This window comes from Saccostrea cucullata, unplaced genomic scaffold (assembly GCF_032062105.1).
Source record: "Saccostrea cucullata isolate Sc308-1 unplaced genomic scaffold, CSIRO_AGI_Scuc_v1 ctg1334, whole genome shotgun sequence".
Lineage (NCBI taxonomy): Eukaryota > Metazoa > Mollusca > Bivalvia > Ostreida > Ostreidae > Saccostrea > Saccostrea cuccullata.
The window spans coordinates 272,933-292,368 of NW_026926911.1; the positions used below are offsets into that span (position 1 = coordinate 272,933).

General features: G+C 36.2%; 1 pseudogene; it reads left to right on the forward strand.

Moving 5' to 3' along the window:
• Positions 1–15,082: 15,082 nt before the first annotated feature.
• On the forward strand, positions 15,083–17,661 carry LOC134272900 (uncharacterized; annotated as a pseudogene).
• Positions 17,662–19,436: the final 1,775 nt, after the last annotated feature.

The window sequence follows — 19,436 nt, forward strand, 5'->3', positions numbered from 1 at the left end:
GCTTTAAAAAATAAGTTCTGTATGTCTTTTTAAGTTTGGCTGCATTTTACAAACATGTAAAATATGTTGATGAGGTTTAGTTTAAGAGTCATTGAGGAATTAATATATTAATATATATGTTTTTTTAGAACATTAATCATTGTATTAATAGATAATTCCTAAAAGTAAAATTAAGAATAACAAGAACATATTTACCTATCCAATATGGCTCGGACAACATCAAAGAAAAAGAATTCGTGTCCCCCGCTTAGGGAAAAAGTCGGCTCCCCCTGACTGAATTTGTAGAGTTATTAAATGTATACATGTATACTGAAGGAAATAAAATACATGTATGTCAATATACATATAAAGATTTGATTGCTTATTCTTTATTATGTGTATAGAAGATTTTTTTTATATGGAATATTTATCACACTGAATGATGATTTTATAACCTCTTAAATTTTTCATTTCACATGCTGAATACTATCATTTAGTGAAAAAAAAGTCTTTATTTAAAAAAAAAAAAAAGAATGGTTCGACCTTGATTCGATCCCGGGACCTCTCACATATGAAGCGAGAGACATAACCACTACACCACGGAGTCGCTGTACATGGAGTGAAGTATATGCAGAACTGAAGTCACATACATGTATATATTCATGTTTTCATGTTTGGTATTCTCAAAATTTTACACAATCCATGGTGTTTGATTTATTTAGCCTTTATTAAACAGTTCTAATAGATGTAATAAGAACATAAAGTCCGCCGAGAACCTGTTTTATACGCAATAACTCTCCTCATGCCCCTGCGCTAAAAATAGCGACATGTAATACTATAAATACTAATAAAACAAACGGGGCGGGGCACTTTGAGAGGGGCGAGAGACGTCCTAGGGAGTTTTGGTATAAAATTACATTGCATAAGCTCAAAATCTTCTTCAAATATCGCCCGGAAATGATAGTGTTACACACAGACAGAATGTATAAATTTACGACCTTGAACTTTGACCTTTTGACCTCAAAATCAATAGGGGTCTTCTTAAGGCCACAGGGAGTTGTTATGTAAAATTTCATTGCAATAGATCAAATGGTTCTAGAGATATCGTGTGGAAACGAAAGTGTTTTAACAGACAGAATTTGCTTATTTATGACCTTGACCTTTGACCTTTTGACCTCAAAATCAATAGGGGTCTTCTTTAGTCCATAGGGAGTTGCTATACTAAATTTCATTGCAAAAGCTCAAAGGGTTCTCGAGATATCGTGTGGAAACGAAAGCGTTACAGACAGACAGAAAGACGGACGGACGGACAGACGGACGGACGGACGGACGGACGGACAAACCCAAATTAATATCCCCCACTTTTCAAGCGGGGGACAAAAACGGATTTATAATGGTTGCGATAAAGTCATTATTTTCTTCCCTCTTTTCACTGCCTTTGCAAGTTCCTGGTGGAAATCACTACATTTACCGTTGATAGCTAGGATAACATCTCTTTCTGTGATACATGTAGAATTCTTCGAATACTTTATACTGAACTCTGAAATTATTAAAATAAGTCATTTAAATATTAAATCAGAGCCAATTTAAATTAAACATTCAATTAATCTGCAAAATCTCTTGAGATGTTTCATGCTTTTCTTTGTTTATTTGCCTTCTGACGTTGAAATAAAATATATATAAAGTGTTAATGTAACATTCAGCATAAACAGAATATAACTTACATTTTTTTTGGTTTCCTTGTGTTTAAGAAAAGAGTGTATTTAAAAAAAGTAAGGAAAATGTGTACATGTATTTTGATACAATTAATCAGTAAATCAATTACCAATTTTGTATTTTACTGCCATCCCTTTTATATATGGATTGTTTTCATGTACATACCTATGATCGCTTCTATTATATCTGGATTAAGAGTATTTCTGTCATTATTGGCCTTTCCCCTTGCACAGCTCTGGCTAAAGGTCTAGATGTCGAAGTTAACCACAAGCAGTAGTCGTGCCTCTGCAGTGCCACTGCCCCCGTGCTTTTCGTTCACAGGCTCTCAGTTGGGCAGTGCTGATTTTCAACGTATATCCAGGAACCAAATCCACCATCTGTAATGTTGCTCTATCACTTTCGGGCGAATGTATGTATCTGTTTATTGATTCAAACGTCCTAAGCGTTTTCTGAATTTAAGCATATTGATTAATGTTATTTGTATATTCGGAAAAGAGAAACAAAATTGGGGGTCTATGATGTATAGAAATTGCTTTAAAGTGTTAATTTTATGCAATAACTGGCTCAAAATATCGTGGACTTCCAGAGTATCTTTACTTTATTTTTCACATTATTAGAAAAACTAGTGCTAATTGTAACGGGGACCGTTACAGATGTTCCCCAAACGCTCCCCAACTCTCTTTTGGTGCCATATTCCCTGTAAGCTTCATTAAGTAGGACAAAATCTATGCATTTGAAACTTTGACAATGCCAAGTTCATTCAAATTTTAGCATTGCACGCGTGCGCATGTGAATGCATGTGCGTAATGACCATATAATCTTGTCTACACAGTCTATATATTTTTTATATACTAAATGTTAAAGTATTTAATCCAAAAGTATTAAGAAATACGCTCATTCAAGTGTATTTTTGATTTTACTCATTTCACGTGCACGCACGTGCATACATGAGCATGCTGACCATATCTTCTTGTAGAAGTCCTTTACATCTATCTATGTTCTAAATCCCACCCCGTTTGGTTGAAAACCAAGGGAGTTAAAGCTGTTTAAAGTTTCAGCCAATCAGATTACAGCACACGTACATGCACGTGTATGCATGTGCATGGTGACCATACCTTCTTGAAGAACTTCATTATATCTATCTATGTTCCAAATCTTATCCTGTTTGGTTGAAAACCAAGGGAATTATAGCTATTTAAAGTTTAAGCCAATAAGATTGCAGCGCACGTGCATGCACGTGTTTTCATGATAATTGCAATATATCATGCTGTAGGATATCTTAACGCATGTCTATGTTCAAAATTTCATAAGATTTCGTCGAAAAACAAGAAAGATATAGACACTTAAGTTTCAGCCAATCAGAGCGCAGTGCACGTGCATGGGCGTGAGAACTTGCTATTTTGACCATGTCATATTGTCTATGCCTCTAATATATCCTTATATTATGAGTTTGAAAGCATTTCATCAAAAATGTAAAAAGTTACGCCAAAATCAATTAAATCGGTCATTTCACGTGTTGCACGTGCGCGCTCTTGCAAGCACGTGCGCGCAAAATGACCTTTGTTTGGCAAATTTACATAACATGTCTACTGACCCTAAAAACATTTTACCTTAGTCCGATGTGTAGTTTACAAGATCACTCATGGACAAAATTTTCCCAGGAAGAAGAAAAATAATAATAATAATAATAACTAGGGCTAATTGTAACGGGAACCGTTACAGATGTTCCCCAAACGCTCCCCAACCCCATTATGGTGCCTTATTCCCTGTAAGCTTCATTAAATAAGACGAACTCTATGCCTTTTAGACTATAACAATGTTTTCCCAGAAGTATATTCAGTATATTCAAATTTATGCATTGCACGCATGCGCATTTGAATGCATGTGCGTAATGACCATATCATCTTGTCTACACTATTTATATACTAGAAATTACAGCGTTTTATCCAAAAGTATTAAAAAATACGTTTTAATCTAGTGTATTTGTAATTTTACTCATTTCACGTGCACGCACGTGCATGCATGTGCATGTCGACTGTATCTTCTTATAGGAGTCTGTTATGTTTGTCTATGTTCTAAATCCCATCCTGTTTGGTTGAAAAACGAGGAAGTTATAGCCATTTTAAGTTTAAGCCAATCAGATTGCAGCGCACGTGTATGCGCATGTTTTCACGACAACTGTTATATATCATATTGTAGGACATCCTAATGCATGATTATGTTTAAAATTTTAAAGCATTTCGTCAAAAATTAGAAAAAGATATTGCGATTTTTGTTTCAGCGAATCACAGCAAAGCACACGTGCATGCACGTGCATGCACGTGCATGACGATCATACCTCCTTGTGGGAGTCCATTATGTTTGTCTATGTTCTAAATCCCATACTGTTTCATTGAAAAACAAGGGAGTTATAGCCATTGAAGGTTTCAGCCAATCAGATTGCAACACACGTGCATGCGCGTGTTTACATGACAATTGTTATATATCATATTGTAGTACATCCTAAAGTATGCCTATATTTTAAATTTCATAGCATTTTGTCAAAAAACAAAAAAGATATTGAGATTTTTGTTGCAGCCAATCAGAGCGAAGCGCACGTGCATGCGCGTGAGTTCGTGCTAATTTGACAGCGTCACATTATCTACACTATTAATATATCCTTATTAAATGAGTTTTCAAATATTTCATCAAAAAATGTTAAAGTTATGGCTATATAAAGTATATCCGTCATTTCACTCATTTCACGTGCCCGCACGTGCATGCGTATGCGCGCAAAATAACCTTCGTGTTGCACACCTACACTACACACCTATTAACCCTAAAAAGGTTTTAGCTCGGTTGGGTGAACAGTTTCTGAGAACACTCGCGGACAAAAAAAGTACCGGAGAACAAAGAAGAAAAAAAAGAATAATAATAATAGCTAGAGCTGAGCTCGTTGCAAAGCAACGAGTAGGTCTCCCGTCCTGTTTGACCGGAAGTAACTTTCCTTGAAAAAAAAAAGAAATGAAGTCCAAAAATGGTTTAATCCTCCAAATTTATGTTAATTTTTGCAAAATTAAGCAATTTTTGGCAACTTCCGGTTTGACCGGAAGTACCGGAAGTACCGTCGACGGACGGAAAATTAAGATTTAAGCTTCCAGTGACATATGATATCCAAAAACCTGTCAAGAACAGCAAAAATATGCAATTTTTTACTACTTCCGGTTTGACCGGAAGTGACGTCGCCGGACGTATTTTGTCGACCCCATTAGATAAAGCTTGACATTTTGAACAACTTTGCTTCTTTCACGTATTACAAATTCTCAATACTTTTTAAGATATAAAGGACATAGTTTCGGCCCCTCTAGGCCCTTAATTTTAGGGACCAGCCCTTTTTTCGAGATATCATTTGAAAGATCATGTAATTTTACACTTCTTTTGTTCTACATGTCTTAACAAAATATTTCTAAGTAAAAAGTTATCTTTGAAAAGGTGTCAAATTTTTGAAATTCTTGATAGGTCTATTTTTGCGCCATAGGGAGCGTCGGCGCTTCCTACTTCCAGTAATAATGATATACTCAATTCACATCTCCAAAGGTTGCTCTATCATCACTGAAAATTTCATACTTCTATCTTCAACGGTTTTTGAGAACATTGCCGGACAAAGTGACCCTCTAAAATGACAAAATCGCGAAAATCTCCGAACCGGAAGTGACGTCATCAAAATAAAAAATTTTATTTCTAGATTTTTTGATGTTCTATCAGACCTGAAAGTTTCATGAAAATCCATCCAGCCGTTTCCGAGAACTCGCGTGCACAAAATCGGTAAGAAAAAAAATAATAATAAGAAAAATAGTGGAAAAGAAACCTAAGAAAAACAATAAGGTCCTCCGCTGAAGACGGAAGACCTTAATAAGAAACCGAGTAAAAACAATATGTTCCCAAACTCCGTTTGGGGAACATAACTAGTGCTAATTGTAACGGACACCGTTACAGATGTTCCCCAAACGCTCCCCAACTCCCTTTTGGTGCCACATTCCCTGTAAGCTTCATTAAATAAGACAAATTCTGTGCATTTTTTACTTTAACAACGTTTTCTAACAAGGATAACAATTATATTCAAATTTTAGCATTGCACCCAATCGCATGTGAATGCATGTGCGTTAAGATCATATCATCTTGTCTACACTATCTATTATTAAATATAGTAAATATTAAAGCATTCAGTCCAAAAGTGTTAAAATCAGGCATTCAAGTGTATTTTTAATTTCACTCATTCCAAATGCATGCACGTGCGTGCACGTGCATGACGACAATACCTTCTTGTAAGAGTCCCTTATATCACAGGAGTCTGAAGTTTTTATCGTCAAAAAAAAAAAAAAAAAAAATCCGGAAAAAAATTTTCCTACCCATAACTAAAAAAAACCCCAGGATGGCAACGTGTTTTGGGGGGACCCACTTAAACAAATAGATCTGGGCCTGGCCAGAAAAATCTCGCGACTAATTCAGTTTCCGGAGCGTTTTTGTTATTTATTTAATGTGAAAAATTCAATCTGCTTGACGACTACGGGCCGTTCCTAGCCCTTTTTCCACTTTGACAGCTCATCCTGGACTCCATGCCACTAAACCGGAAGAGAATCTCGCAGTGTATATTTGACGTTTATAAAAACTTGTTCAAATGAAATAAAATAAATAATTGTTCAAAGTAATTTTATTCAGATATTTTAAATATATTTAAGAGAACTTTAAAAAGTTATTTATTCTTTTTCTTACTTGTACGACGATGTGTTCCAGGGACAGATAATTCAGTTTTTACAAGCGCCAAATTTAAACCACTGAAAAGCCATGTCAACAAAGAGCCAAACAGTTTGACTAAGCGCCCTTATAAAGCATTATTTTGTTTGAAAAATATATCTTTTTATTGATCACGTATGGTAACATAAAATTGTACATGAAGTTTTACATGCATTTTTTTTGGTTCTTTTCTTCAATTACGTCATATATTCACCTCGGAGTTCACTTCCGGTTTAGTGGCATGGAGTCCAGGATGAGCTGTCAAACTGGAAAAAAGGCCATGAACAGCCCGTAGTCGTCAAGCAGATTTGATTTCTTAACGTGAATAAATAGCACAAACACTCCGGATACTGAATTAGTTGCGAGATTTTTCCGACCAAGCCCAGATCTATTTGTTTAGGTGGGTCCCCCCAAAACACGTTGCCATCCTGGGGTTTTTTTTAGTTAAGGGTAGGAAAAATTTTTTCCGGAATTTTTTTTTTTGACGATTTAAACTTCAGACTCCTGTGCTTATATTTATCTATGTTCTTATTCACATCCTGTTTGGTTGAAAAACAAGGGAGTTATAGCCATTTCAGGTTTTGGCCAATCAGATTGCAGCACACGTGTATGCACGTGATTTCATAAATATTTTTCTGAATCATATCGTAAGATATCTTAATATATGACTATGTTTTAAATTTCAAAGCATTTCATCAAAAAACAAATGAGATATAGCCATTTAAAGTTTCAGCCAATCAAATTGCAGCACACATGCATTCGCGTGATTTCATGAATTTTTTTTTTTATATCATATTGTAGGATATCCTAATGCATGACTATGTTTTAAATTTCAAAGCGTTTTGTCAAAAAATAAAGGAGATAAAGCCATTCAAAGTTTCAGCCAATCTGATTGCAGCACACGTGCATGCGCGTGATTTCATGAAATTTTTTATATATCATATTGTAGGATATCCTAATGCATGACTATGTTTTAAATTTCAAAGCATTTTGTCAAAAAATAAAGGAGATATAGCCATTTAAAGTTTCAGCCAATCAGATTGCAGCACACGTGCATACGCGTGATTTCATGAAATTTCTTATATATCGTATTGTAGGATATCCTAATGCATGACTATGTTTAAAAATTGAAAGGGTTTCGTCAAAAAACAAAAGAGATATTGAGATTTTAGTATCAGCCAATCAGAGCAAAGCGCACGTGCACGCGCGTGAGTTCGTGCTGATTTGACAGTGTCATTATATTAACACTATTAATATATCCTCATGTAATGAGTTTCAAAACATTTCATCAAAAAATGTAAAAGTTATGGCTATATTTAGTATATCAGTCATTTAACTCACTTCACGCGCCCGCACGTGCAGGCGTATGCGCGCAAAATGACCTTCGTTCAGCACATCTACACAACACACCTATTAACCCTAAAAAGGTTTTAACTTAGTTGGGTGAACAGTTTCTGAGAACACTTCCGGACAAAAAAGTACCGGAGAAGAAATAAGAAGAAAAAAGAACTAGTGCTAATTGTAACGGGGACCGTTACAGATGTTCCCCAAACGCTCCCCAACTCCCTCTTGGTGCCATATTCCCTGTAAGCTTTTTTAAATAAGAAAAACTCTATGCATTTGAAACTTTAACAACGTTTACCTAGAAGTGTACCAAGTTTATTCAAATTTTAGCAGTGCACGCGTGCGCATGTGAATGCATGTGTGTAATGACCATATCATCTTGTCTACACAATCTATATATTTCGATATACTAAATATTAAAGTATTTAATCCAAAAGTATTTAAAAAATTAGCTCATTCAAGTGTATATTTGATTTTGCTCATTTCACGTGCACGCACGTGCATACATGAGCATGGTGACCATACCTTCTTGTAGAAGTCCATTACATCTATCTATGTTCTAAATTCTACCCCGTTTGGGTGAAAACGAAGGGAGTTATAGCTGTTTAAAGTTTCAGCCAATCAGATTGCAGCACATGTACACGCACGTGTATGCATGTGCATGGTGACCATACCTACTTGTAGAAGTCCATTATATCTATCTATATTCCAAATCCCATCCTGTTTGGTTGAAAACCAAGAGAGTTATAGCTGTTTAAAGTTTCAGCCAATCAGATTGCAGCGCACGTGCATGCACGTGTTTTCATGATAATTGCTTTATTTCATGTTGTAGGATATCCTAATGCATGGCTATGTTCAAAATTTCAAAGGATTTCGTCAAAAAACAAGAAAGATATTGAGACTTTAGTTGCAGCCAATCAGAGCGAAGTGCACGTGCATGCGCGTGAGATCTTGCTATTTTCACCATGTCGTCATGTCTATACTACTAATATATCCTCACATTATGAGTTTCAAAGCATTTCATCTAAAAAAAGAAAAGTTGTGGCTATATCTATTATATTGGTCATTTCACGTGTTGCACGTGCACGCTCTTGCAAGCACGTGCGCGCAAAATGACCTTGATTCCGCAAATCTACATAACATGTCTACTAACCCTAAAAAGGTTTTACCTACATCGGACGAACAGTTTACAAGATCATTCCCGGACAAAAAAGTTCCAGGAAGAAGAAGAAGAAGAAGAAAAATAATAATAATAATAAGAAACAGAGTAAAAACAATATGTTCCCCAACTTCGTTTGGGGAACATAATAATAACTAGAAACTCTTGTTGCTACAGCAACAAATAAGGTCTTCCGTTCTTCTCTATTTATCTGTAAGAAGGAGATTTTTCTATATATAAAAAAAAGACAAATAGAAAATAGACAAAATGCCAAAAAAAAAAAAAAAAAAAAAAAAATTCCTCCATCTGAGCTCGATCCCAGAACCATTAGTATGAAAGTCGGACACGCTAACCACTGACCCATCTAGTTCCACAACATTGAAGGTATTTTGTAAACTTATTATTTTAAGGTTGAAGGAAATAGTTTCGTAGTGAAAGAAAACGTTTCGTAGTAAAGTCCCGGTCAAATTTCTTTAAGAACTGAGATATTCCCTGTTTGATGTGATATTTGATGTAGAAAAATGGTTAGAATAATTATGAGACACATCTGCAGTGAATCAGAGTGCTTGTTGAAAAAAAAAATGATGTGCAACATGTAGGTATTACTATGACACTTAGCATATACAGAGCTGTAAATGCGAAACTAATACACGTGGTCAGTTGCAGAGGAAATTAAGCTGAAAAGCCGTAAGCCTTAGAAGAGGGTGAATGACCCCATATCAATTGGTGAATTTTCTTTAGGGCATAGATTGAGTTACAGAATACTGGGAGTTTTACCCTGCTCGGAAGAACAAACCAAAATCTGGGTAGTCCCGGGGTGCATTTTTGGTACATGTGCACTCTACTATGCAGATTACATGTAATTTGTTGTCATAATTTGTGAGTCACGGTCATTTTCTCAAGACTGCAACGCACAAAGCGAGATAACTGCAATCTATCTAACCTATCTGAATTGCGTAGAAATTCATTTGATAGGAAAAATTATTTCCCAGATTCCTTCAATGAATATTAAATGTAAATAAATTCCACATATAAAAGAAATCAAGAATACTTGGTATTAAAATTTCGCATTAAAGCAGGAGAATCGAATGCTGTTGACAAAAACTGAAGAAATAGCCAATGCAAGTTTTAATTAATTTTTATGCTCATTAGCACCTAGATTTCAGACAGAAAAAATGTAGTTTTTTCCGATACATATTAGAATTTCATTATATACTTCAGAGACTCACCGTTACACCCTCAGGACACTTTCTTTGATATGTCTTCTACTGCAATCCTTAAATTTCATGTCGATATGTCGTGTCGTTTGAATTATACAAAATTTTTCTATTTTGGTATTGATTTCTTTCAAGAGAAAAAAGGGGGAGGGGGGTATATTAGTATTTGTTAAAGTGAGAGATGTAAATATGTCCACGAACTCAAGCTTGATTGTGACCTTTAGGTGAATGGGGTTAAAGGTCAAGGTCATTTATCGAGGTCAAAGGTCAAGGTCATAAAAAACCTTATGAACTTGAGTTTAATACTTGAAGCTGAATCAAGCTAAATATAATAAAGATTTTTTTAACTATTGAGTAAGGGTCAAGGTCAAAAGTCAAGGTCAAATATCAAAGTCTAAGGTCAAGGTCATTTTGGGGAAAGACATATATAAGCAATTTTAATCCTTTTCCAATGACCTTGACCTTTTGATCTTGACGTAGTTTTATTTCATATATTCGGAAGTTGTTTTTTGTTTTCTTTTTGAAGGGGTTGTCATATTTCAAAACTACTGATTAGATGCAATAATGTAATGCCAAAAAAAAAAAAAGGAAAAAAGTTGAAATTTTCGATTTTTTTAATCACTTCTTGTGACGACCGGAAGTGACGTCGTAGGCATTTATCCCTATATCTGTTGCCCACTCTTCAAGGTTTATTATTCATATAAGTTTATTTTCTGGATCAGTTACCATTGCCAAGATCTGGCTATGCTTACTACTCAGTTTGAGGATCGGAAATCACGTGACCGGAAGTCAATTTTTAAAAAGATATTTGTAGTTACTCGAGACATTTACAATGTGAATAACGTGTCTAAAATCATTTCAAATACTCATTCTATAAAACATATTTATGGGATAGTGTGATACTCAATTTATAAAGTTTTTCTCTCATAACCGGAAGTTGCTGTTTTTGTTTCTTTTGGAACGGACATATATCGGAACAACAAAAACGATGCAATAGTGTGATGCCAAGAAGTATTCCAAAAAGAAAAGTTGAAATTTATAATTTCTTTGATCACTTCCTGTGACGACCGGAAGTGACGGCGGACGATCTTATCCTCATTGTTTTTGCCTATTCATCAAGATTAACCACTTTATTAAGTTTGGTGTCTTACATGTAATCTCTCACCGTTTACGAGATCTAGCTATGATAACTTCTCATTTTGAGGACAGGAAATCACGTGACCGGAAGTGAGTTTTGCAAAAATTCTTTACGTTAATGTACACAGTTGAAGTCTGAATAACATATCCAAAAATCATTACAAATACTTTATAAATAAATGATATTTATTGGAAAGAAAAATACTGAAATTATGTAGTTTCCCTCTTATAACCGGAAGTTGTCTTTTTTGTTTCCAGTGGTACTGAAATATTTCAAAACTACAAATAAGATGCTATAATGTGATGCTAAAACAGTTTCATGAAAAAAAAGTTGAAAATTTTGATTTTTTTGATTACTTCCTGTGACGACCGGAAGTGACGGCAGACGATCTTTTCACAGCTGATTTTGCCTACTCATCAAGATCTATCACTTTAGATAAGTTTGGTGTCTTAATCTTTTACCATTAACGAGATCTAGCTATGATAATTTCTCATTTTGAGGACCGGAAATCACGCGACCGGAAGTAAATTTTACAAAGATATTTGACGTTACTGTAGACATCAGCATTCTGAATAACATATCCAAAAATCATTTCAAATACATTACGTATGAAAAATATTTATGGGAGAGAAAAATACTGAAAATATGCAGTTTTTCTCTTATAACCGGAAGTTGTCGTTTTTGTTTCCGGTGGGATTGATATATTTTGAAACTACAAATGAGATGCTATAATGTGATGCAAAAAAAACTTCAAAAAAGAAAAGTGAAAATTTTCGATTTCTTTGATCACTTCCTGTGACGACCGGAAGTGACGGCGGATGATGTAAACCCAATTGGTTTTGCCTACTTATCAAGATCTATTACTCATATAAGTTTGGTGTCTTAATCTCTTACCGTTTCTGAGATATGACTCGGACAAAACTTTTTTGAAAAAAGCGGAAATCGGACATAATTGACGACCGGAAGTGAATTTTGAAAAACTGAAAACTGCATTTGAAAGATATTTTAACTCTCTATCATCCCTGAAAATTTCACTTGAATCCATCCAGTCATCTCTGAGAAATCGTCAAAACAAAAAGGGAAAAAAATAATAATAATAATAAACAGAAAAAGCAGTAGAATCACTATAAGGTCTTCCGTCTGAAACGGAAGACCTTAATAATAAGAAACAGAGTAAAAACAATATGTTCCCCCAACTTGGTTTGGGGAACATAATAATAAGAAACAGAGTAAAAACAATATGTTCCCCAACTTCGTTTGGGGAACATAATGATAAGAATTAAATAGGTATTGAAAAACCAGTATAAAACATTTCACTGTAAAAAAAAGTGTACAACCAGCATGGAAAAGGAATATCAACTTTTCAGTACTATATGTATGGTTCAACAGGGAACAAGATGTGTTTGTGAAACACTAGGCGCATGGCGGTAAAAAAGTTCGAAAAAGCTATTTTTAGAACATGGGTTACACTCAAGGTCTCAAGGTCATCGAGCTTAGTGTCTTTTGTAAAAGTTTAATTAGTGGAGTATGCATGCCAAACATGAAGGCTCTATCTCCTATGGTTCAATTATTATGACAAATTTTCGAAAAAGCTATTTTTAGCATATAAGTCACAGTCGAGGTCACAAGATCATTGAGCTTTGTGTCATTTGAAAGATCTTTATTAGTGGAATATGCATACCAAACTTGAAGTTTCAATCTCCGATGCATGGTTCGAAAAAAAAAGCAAAGGTTAAAGTTGACAACAGACAGACAGGACAAAAACAATAATACGCCCCGGATCCATCGATCCGGGCGCATAAAAATTGGTCATTTTCGCCCAAAAAATATTCGGCCATAAAATATAGTTTTTATCTTCATTAAACTTGAATTGAATTTAGTCCCGTTTTCAGGTCACCTAAGCAAACTCAGGTGACCTAGTGCTATCCGTTTTCGTCATGCGTTGTGTGTTAACATTTTAAGCTTCTTATCTGCAACAAGTCAACAAATTTCAACAAAATTTGACATCAAGCAGTCAAACTGTTTGCAGGATTGTAATCGGCATTTAGTCCTCTACCAAAATTGTGAAATTCGTGGCCCAGGGGTTGGGGGTTCTTGTGCTAGGACGGGGCTAAAAACATATAGTGATTTTTTTTTCTTGAAAATCTTCTCGGCTCCTTGGCGTTAAATAAAATAAGTACATAGTTATGTTGAAGGCTGTTTCTTCCAAAATTGTGAATTTCATGGCCCTAGGGTCAGGGGTTTTTTAGGTGCTAGGGCGGGGCTATATAAATATACACTGTAGTGAGAATGCATTATTTCCTTGAAAATCTTCTTCTTTGCTCCTGGGTGTTTAATAAACAAACCAAAAACATAGTGTTGTTGAATAAGGCTGAATCTTACAATATTGTGAATTTCATGACCCCGGGGTCACGGGTTCTAGTGTTAAGGCGGGGCTCTATTAATTATATACACAGGGAAAAGTGGCTTACATGATATTCATATGATTATCTTTTTTTTAAAAATTATATGAAAATCGTATAAATATATAAGTAAATTTTCATGTGAATATCATGTGAATTTAAGTTTATATGATATTCACATAAATCTATTTTGGAACTTTCATGTGAAGTTGTCTTTGCATAATATTTATGCGATATGCTCTTCATGTAAAATTCAAATGAAATTTATATAAAAATCACATGACGTTTTCACATACATGTAAATTTCACATGTCTTGTATTTCGTGTCTTTTTAATGTGAAGAATTCACATGAAATTTAAGTGACTCACTTTTGCCTGTGTAGTGAAAATGCATAAATTCTTTGAAAATCTTCTTCTCTGCTTCCGGGTATTAAACAAACTAACCAACTACATACTAGTTATGATTAGCAAGAATGCCTCTTCCGAAATTTTGAATTTCAGGGTCCCTGGGTATTGGGTACTTGCAATAGGGGTTACATTGTCTGAAAATAAGTTATGCTTTGAAATCTTTTTTGTCTGTATTAATCAACCATTTACGATGAAATGAATATATTCTAAATTTCTAGAATTTTGAAATATGTGCCCCAGGGTCAGTGGTTCCTGTGGGATGAGGTGGACAACTGGTTATAAAGTAGAAATGCATTTTTCCTTCATTACTCTTATCTACCTCTGGGTATTAAGTAACCAAAGTAAGCAAGCTAAGCGTATAATTGTGATACAGTGTAGCAATAGTGCCTCGTTCAAAATTTTGAATTTCATGGCCTTTGATTTAAAACACGAACCAATTCAATTGTTGGAAAGTTGTTGCTTGATACTCGGGTGACCTGTAAGGCCCCCGGGCCTTTTGTTTCATTTAATACAGTTTAATATACAACGTAGAATCAAAATCCATTGTTAAATTCAAAAACACGCAGAATTTTTTAAAATATACTGTAAACGTATAACATTTAGCGGTGTCTTCTATTTAGCGAAACATGTGCGTTTCTCAAAATCACCAACTGCAGGGGCAGCGACGAGAGTAATACCCTCAGTGAGGTCTGGGGGGTTAGGGTGCGGAGAAAGTGCGTGGAGAGTACCCATAGTAGTGAATGGCCTTGAAGTAAGAGCGGTTGTTGACACGGCGGCTGAAATAACCCTTATATCACAAAGGATCTATGAACAAATGTCTCCGCCTCCAAAAATCCTTTCTAACATTGACGTCAACCTTGCTTGAGGCGGGGCCACCATATCAGTAAGCCTTTTGGGTCCCCTGAACATTGAGATAGGGGACACGCGTCTTAAGCATCCGGTGTATATGGCACCCCTGAAGAACGATATGCTCATTGGCATCGACTTTATGCAGGAAAATGAAGTGCAGTTGCATTGCGGAGCTGGTGAACTAAGGGTAGGGGGCAGCATGACTATACAAGCTATGCATAAGGCTAACACAAACTCAGTTCAGGCTGTCGCAGTCCGGCGAGTTCATTTACCTCCTTTGTCTGTGGGGGTTATCGATTGCAAAATAGAGAAGGAGCCGCTTCTAGATTGCCAGCAACTGCTAGATCAGGCACGCATTCCCTTGTGGGTTCCGTTGTACCTCAATTCATTCACTGGGTGAGCTTCCCAGGTGGATGAGTGGTTGGCCACAGGGCGGGTTGTGCTTTTTGGGGTCAGTGGATTGATCCAGTACTTCACCTGGGGGCAACTCCAGGGAGTAAGGCTGATCCCCACTGACCGTCTGCTCATTGAGACAGACAGTCCCCACCTTGGAGTTGGCTGTGGTGAAATGACCCCTGGTCAAATCGGGGTGATCTACCGACGGGTGGAATTTGGTCAACAGTAACTTCATTCTCCGCTTCCTCGAGTGAGCGGGGTCTTTTTTGATAAGAGTCAATTATGCTTTTTCGAGTCCAGAGAGGACCCGTGCGATGACAGGGCGCCGGAACCAGGCAGTCCGGAAGAGCAGAGCGCCGGGATCAGGAAGTCCGGAAGAGCTTGCGCTGCTGTTGATCTGACCGTTGGGAACACAGCCAAGGATCTTTTTATTTGTGTTTTGGACAGTTTAATGTTTAGAGACTTTTAATAGACATATCTCGTAATTAACTTGTATTGTACATTTTAAGGCGTTAATACTTGCTGTTTTTCCACGGCGTATGATTAAGCAAGAGGAGCAAGAGCATCAGCGGGAGGAGGAAAAAAGAAATGACTTTAATTTGTTAATTGACTGTTATATGTTTTCTTTTTGAGTTTTATGCCATGTTTGTTTTATATGACAAAATAAAAGATTTTTTTGTCTAAAGGGGGGAGGAATGTGATCAAACCCATACTAATCTAAATAATTTATCCCTATATTAAATAAGTCTTTAAATTACTATTATATATAAGAATATCCAATAAAGTTATCTACATTATGAACTCAAGAATGTCGTAGACTTTATCCAGAATATGGAGAAGAGTTTGTTCCTCAATCAAATGTAAAGAACCAAGGGAATCTATGTATTTTTTTTACCATCATCTGTCGCCAAGTTTTCACTGCATTTCTCGTACGTAACTTCATGTACAGTAACGAACAAACGACTTGTTGGTCCTACGACATTCAAACTTCTTTGAAAAGACTGCATACCGCAAATCAAGTACATGACTCCTCGTTCCCATATTTGTCCAAAATGTGAGGAGCACTTAGCAAACATCGCTTCAGCAGCTGGATTACAGGAGAACCAGGATCATCTGCAAGCTTTTACAAAACATTTTTGACATTGGCGGAGAAAGAGCGTCACGTACCACATATCGTTTGACAGAATAAAAACTAATTTTGTTCTGTTCATTATTTAATGCTTTAGCTATGTTGATTTTTGTAAATCCTCTAATGCAGCTCTACAATAATGCTGTTACGAGGGCTAGGGAAGAAATGGAGTCCTATGAGAGGCCTACGTACTGGACTCCCCCCCCCCCCCCTTTGTTCGAACAACCTTAGTCATGTCCACTACACCTTCAACTTTTCCCAGACTCTCCATCCCTTCCCACGCGCGAAAAGAAGGTCCTTTATACTTCCTTACGCCTCGCAAAATGCAATTATTTGGCGTTGCCTTTGAGGGCCAGTACCGGCAAATGAATTACCTCATAGATGAGGATCAAGGATCGGGGAAAACGGAGCAGGAATTAAAGGGTGCCAATGGTGTTATTTCAATGCTCCACCACTGCCTCACAAACTACGGCTCAGGAGAAAAGGCGTGTGTGATACACTGCGATAATTGTTCAGGCAATTTTTGTTTTCTATCAATAAGCTGCATGATTGAGGTAATAAGCACTGAATACTCTTAATTTGAGTTGCAAGGTGAGAACAAGAACAGAATCGTGCTGGGATATGTGATTTGGCGAACGCTTCTCGGCCTGCACAACGAAATAAGGCTCTCCATGCTGGTGCCATACCATAGGCGATGCCTTGATTATGCTGGATTTGCCAACATTAAAAGACTCTACCACAGGACTGATGTGGATAGTTTCTCCAGTCTTGTTGATTATGTTAGAAAGAGTGCAAAATCAAACGCTCCCGTGACTTACATTAACGACTATTGAGAACGTAGCTGGGAGTGGAATGACTGGAAAACCTTTACTAGCAGGTTCTTCACATCAGTCAAAGGAATCAGGTAAATGCATCACTTCAGATTTTTCTTATTAGCTCCCGGTATGCATTCTTCAAAGACTATCATAGTAACATGTAACTTATTGCTTTATAAATTGTTGCAATAATATTTCCTCAAGAAAGAAAAAAAAAGAGTTAAAAAATATTCTATGTATGCGTATTACTATTATTATAATCCGTTCTTCTACTTCTAGCCCTGGATCCTCCCGATGAACATAGATGTCTGCTTCCCCATCTATGTGTTCCTGAATGTAGCTAGATCTTAGCCGAAGTTGGTAATTTCCACAAGTAATGTTAGCCAGATCCTCCTCGTCTAGTTCTGGAAATCCATCCAAACTATCAATTAGCTTCCAAATGACACTTCTTCTGTCTAGACCATTTTCACCAAAACATACTGCTGCAGATAGTTCTTCTGGTGGGAAAGGTACAGCATCTTTGCTGCAGTGTGTTCATCATCAGCTGTAGTTTTGAACAGACGGGGTGCAGACTTGTTGGACAAAGCGCAAACAATGCGGACATAGTCGCCAATGTATGGCACTTAATTTGTTTGTAAGATGTTATTCAGATATTTCCATTTTTTACTTCTTGCATTCGCAGACTCCACTACCAACCTTACCTGCAAATATAGATAAAAAATGTTTAACGTATTATCACAATTGGTGAGAGGATAACTATATATCTAAAACATGAATATTTGATTTATTTCTGTATATGTTGATATGGTAACTAGTAAAAAAATTACGTATGCAAGCATGCATATAACGTTGTAGATACTACACAGAACTAGAAGTCTCTGTCGAGACTGTAGCTCTACTGGTTTATACTTAAAACAAAGAAAGAGGAAGTAGCAGTTTAGGACTTGAAAATTTAAAACAGCAATGAATAGAAAAATGATCCTTGCCACTCATCAAAATAAAAACCTATGCACAGAATTATGTATCTTAGTATAGTCTACTTGTGTGCCAAGTTATATTGAAATCGGACCAAAACTGTAGGTTGAGTAGCATTTGGAAAGAATTTCAAAGAAATTTCTATTTTTAGTAATCATGGCAACACCGTTCATCGAAAGCTAAAACTGATGCACAGAATTATGTATCTTAGTGTTGTCTACTTGTGTGCCAAGATTGTTGAAATCGGACCAAAACTGTAGGAAGAGTAGCATTTTGAAAGGATTTCACAGAAATTTCTATTTTTAATAACCATGGCAACACCGTTCATCGAAATCAAAAACCGATGCACAGAATTATGTATCTTAGTGTAGTCTACTTGTGTGCCAAGTTATATTGAAATCGGACCAAAACTGTAGGAGGAGTAGCATTTTGAAAAATTGTTTACAGACAGACAGACGGACGGACGCATTACTATTGCATGAGCTCTTCTGGTCTCTGACCAGTAAAGCTAAAAAATGAAGAGAGTAATGTTTATGTTTTTCACTTTCAGAAATACAGTCCAGAAAACCTCGATCTACGACAAATACATCATCTTCCTGGACCCTTTGACGCACTGCATCAGCATTTTTATATGGCATGGTTAAGGATAGCTGCATCATTATTAATTGAATCTGCATGAGACTAAAATGGACAAAAAGTATCCAGATGTAGAACAGATGACTATAGGCTTAACCAGGGGGCGTCCTTTGTGAATGCTGTACGTCCGCCTTTGGAATTGAAAATTTTCACTTTTCTGGATATAGATGTAAGTACCATCTATTACAAAAATGGCTCTGAGGTCCCCTGCATCACCGAATGAAAACTGTGCTAAAGGCCTTGTGTAATTTGAAATGATGGCCTCCCTTGAAATGTGTTGAAAACCAAGGTGGTTTGGTACAAAATTTGCCATCAGTGTTTTTCTTGCAGGGGAAATTGCACAATGCAGGCTTTACTTTGAAATTCCAAATAATGTGGCCATGATTTTGATTGGAAGTTCAGACTTCATCTTCATAAGAAAGATTGCAATGAATGTCTTGTTGCTTCTAGTTGGTGTGTTGCGAATTTCTTGTGAGGCACATTCACAGAGATCCTCAAAG